We start from the raw sequence: 4,523 nt of genomic DNA, 5'->3' as shown, positions 1-4,523 counted from the left end.
CTACTATAAGACTATTATTCTGTGTGTTGTCTTGTATTACACTGATTTGTATAGAGCTTTTATTAATTCACAGGAAATCTGGTAATCAGATGATAGTCAACTATTCAACAGTGGGTGAGTTCTATAGCTAATGATTTAAGTATTCTTTATTAAGTGGTTAACTCCTGGAAACTAGGCATTAAGTTAGATAAAGTGAAGCAACAAGTGTTACTCAAAGGAGATATTAAGCGGGCCTGTCCATCAAGAGAGTTTTCTTTTATTATTATTTCTCCAAAACTTTATCACTATGTTTCACAGAAGTTTTTTCTTTGAATATAGCCCATATTTACCTAAACATTCCTATTTTTCATCAAAATAATTTTGTTAGTAAATTTAGATAATATTGTGTTCACAGAGCAAATGATATTTATGTGAAATCATCATAAAAATTATAAAATAAATGTAAGCTATTATCAAAAGGTAAACTGAGAACCACATTTTACATGATATTTAGTATGATATACATATTTAGTTTTAAATAATATTTAATATTATTTCATAATTTCATGCTGAGATATAGATTCCCCAAACCAAATTATCCCTGTGATTATTTTCTTTAGTATAATTCTTACAAAATTAAATTTTTACAGGTTTCACAGAAAATTTTTTATTTCAAGAAACTAGAACTATAGAAATGACATATTTGTTATACAGCAGTTTTTTTCAAAACTAAAATAAAACCTTATCTATCCCCATTTTAGTCATGCAAATGTGATTAACTTGAAAAGAATATCCAGTGATTCTGTAGGGAAGGAACCCAGAGCTCCAGGTTTGAACTCCAATCCCTGTACTAGTCTTATATTATCACATGCCCCTCTATAAAGTACTGAGAATAAATCCCCAACTCCCAAGTATAGCTTAATATGGAAATTTACCCAAAGTAAGAATATGTAAAATTCTTCAAGCTCTTCTATCAAAGTAACATATGTATATAAATCACATAATCCTTGTTATATTCACAAAACACAAATTAAATACTAATGATTTTTTCAGAAAGCCATTGCCACCGCTATACTTTTCTTGGGAGGCCAGCTCTGACAACCAAGCTAATTAAGGAAACAGTTATTTCTATTAGCATATATTAAACCACATACTGTCAGAACTGAAAGGGAACTTTCAAATTAGCTCAATAACCCCATTTTATAAAAAATGGGAGCCAGAAGATCAAGTGCTTTATCCAAAGATACACAGCAAATTAATGGTAGAGCAAGAGCTAGGTTTCAAGCCTACTGTGCCCTGTCTATCTTGCCATGCCGCTTCTTGTTGCCAGGGTTCACTGCAATATTTGTCTGTTGAGTTTTCTACCATCTCAGATTGAAAGGTTAAGTTAATGTGCTTTAGAAGTTCATTTTTACAGTATTGCTTTTTGGTATGAACTCTTATCACTAAGAAAATTTGAATTAAGAGCACCTAATACTTTTCAAGATGGATCTACTGAGAACTTTGGAATAAACACTTGTCCCCGACAACCTCTAAAAGTTTAAAAAAAAAAATTAATCTGCCCCTTTAATCTTATGAGGTAGTTACCTGGAGAATATGAATTGGCAAAAGGCTTTTAAAAACATCCAGAGTCACAGGCAGAATCAATTACTAAATGTAGAGAGAAAAAAAAAAAAAAACTAGCAAAGGTGTGGGATCTGTACAACTCCTATTACGGGAGTCTGAGTTATATGATGGATAAATCCAACCCTTGGCTTCAATTCCTTAAGTTTATAATAGGAGTACACTTGTTGCTTATTGTACAAGGGTAACAACAGCATAGCTCAGTAGGGAGTTGGTACTGAAGTCAGGAAGCCTTGGAGTCAAATCTTACCTCTAATTTATAACATCCCTGCTGTGTGACCTTGGACAAGTCACTCCTTTCCCATCACTCAGGTCACTTTCTAAACTCATGAGTTGCAGGTCTTGGTAGTAAAAGGAGTTTCCTTCCAAGGAAGGAATTCTTTACTCCAGAGAAATTCATGTCTTGGAGCTGGGTGGTGTAATAGATAAGAACACAATTTATTTAAGAATGAGAATGTCAATTCAGAGACTCAACTGTTTTCTGTAAAATCTAGTTTACATTTATGTGTCTTGAAGGATATTTTCCTTGCAATTAATAACTAAAATACCCACAAAAATGCACCTCAACCTGTTCCCAAATGACCTAGTAACAAGGAATCAGGATTTCTTAGTAATACACAGCTTTATGTTATTTTTATGAAAAAGCTACATTACATAAACTGCTCTGGATTTTTAGGCACTGTCTATTTGTTGCTAATCTTGAAGTACTGTGACTTCCAGCCTACTTTAAAATTGTCTGTTATGGCAGCTTGTTCAATTACAAACGTTAGTAATCTGGAAAATGTCATTTCCCTACAGTACATATATTATCTTTTCCTGCTATAATCTGCATTAGTAGAGGAAGTTTCCTCTCTAAGTTCCCTAACTCACAAAATCTCACACCTCCTCCCCAAACATGGTGAAATATCTTGTTATCACAGGCATCTGCCATATATAGAAAAACTTAAGAAAGTGACCACTGATAAAAGAGAGGGCATATTAGGGGAGGAAGTGGTCAGTAGTAAAACATGTCTGAGGAACGAGGTGAGGAGAGAGAGAATAAATGGGAGGAAATAGAGTTAGCAACAGTAGTTGTAATAAAGTGACCACATGGTATGACTGGAAAAAGTACTGGCTCTAAAACTGAGAGGCCTCAATTCTAGTTTTGTTTCTGACATAGTGAGACCTTGGGCAAATTAAGTTTTATTTGTGTGTACCAATGTTTTCTCATACAGATGCACTATAAAGGCTCTAATTTTCTTTACATTTTTATAAAAAGTACAAAGGACCCCTACAACTGATAAAGGAGTTTCCTTCTATTAATAAGCCCAACTACATGGCATGGGGATATGTCACTGGATAACTGATAGCAAGTAGGAAACTGAGGTATAACTTGTTAGTGCTTAACAGTTCTTTCAGGCTACCATGCAATAAGGAATTATGTCTTCATAATCATATTATATTTGCATGGGGGCATTTCAGAGTACTTTTACATATTTAATTTAATCCTTATGAATCGGAAAGGGCAGTTATTACCCCCATTTTTCATTTGAGGAAGCTAAAGTTCAAGGAGATCACATGACTTGGCTATGTCCACATGGACAGTTAAAGGTAGGGCCAGAATTAAGTATAAGATGCTTTCTACTACTGCCCTTTCTAAGACCTAACTTCCAGAAACTATAAAAACCATGTTTCTTGAATTCTTTAAAGGCACATTAGAACATGCTAGAATAGTGGTGTCCAGCTCAAACACAAACAGACCTCTGGGCTTACTTAGAACTTAGAAACTGACTTAGAAACTCACAAATTAGTATTATCGATCCTGAACTATCTTTTTATTTATTATATCAAACACTTCCCAATTACATTTGATGCACTTAGGGGTTTTGCCTTGAGTTTGCCACCTACTTAAAAAAAAAACCACTTGATCAAGTGAAACCTAAGAACTAGGAATCTTTGGCCAACCAGAATGGTTATCCTTCTCTGTATTGCCTCAGCCCCACCTCTTTTATAAGAGGCAAATCACATGATCAGATCAGTTAAAAGAACACATTTTGAGACTGCTTCTTGAGGACTATCACTTTTCATCTTTGTGTCTCTATGCCCTATACATACATAGCATGTACTTAAATGTGATAAGCTCAGCATATTCCCTACTCCTCAATTACCTCTGATAAGGAGTATTATGCAGACAACAATTTTTTTTCAGAACCATCAATCAACAAGAATGTACATGATGAGCCAAAAAATCTTAGTGAAGTTGTAAGCCTTAGAAGCTATTAAGTAAGACTAAGACTGTTGGATTAGCTTGCATTAAGCACCAACTACAGGCCAGGCACTGTTAAGCCTGGGGATAAAAATGCAAAAAAGAAAGTAATTATTACCTGAAATGACTTTATGTTCTTTAGAGGAGACAATGTGTGTGTGTGTGTGTGTGTGTGTGTGTGTGTGTGTGTGTGTGAGAGAGAGAGAGAGAGATTGAAAAATAAATCCTAAATTAAAAATTCAATGATGTTAAGTATTTTAAAGCAGAAAAATAGACCACTATATTTTAGAAAGTTTCTTAAAAAAGGCTGAAACAAACAAAAGATAAGCTTCTTGGATTAACTCTGAGTTAACCAGATTAACACCTATTCCAATTAAAGTTTTTACTACAGTGAAGAATGTGCATGAACTTAAAATATTCTAAGAATAATAATAATGGAGTATGAAATATCTTGGAAACCTTAGTTCTGGTATGTATTCAAAACTCTTCTATCAGTCTTAAATCTTTTGAGAGCTGGGATATTGTTACAGCCCTCAAAAAAACTTCAACTATTATCCCCTGATTATAATAACATTCTATTATTCAATTTCACAACAATATTCATTTGCTAATCTGCAAGTGTAGACATATACTATTTTGGTATGTGAACATGTTAGCATGTACAACATATAAGTTA

Source organism: Sminthopsis crassicaudata, chromosome 1, assembly GCF_048593235.1.
Source record: "Sminthopsis crassicaudata isolate SCR6 chromosome 1, ASM4859323v1, whole genome shotgun sequence".
Taxonomy (NCBI): Eukaryota; Metazoa; Chordata; class Mammalia; order Dasyuromorphia; family Dasyuridae; genus Sminthopsis; species Sminthopsis crassicaudata.
This window is presented reverse-complemented; position numbering follows the sequence as displayed.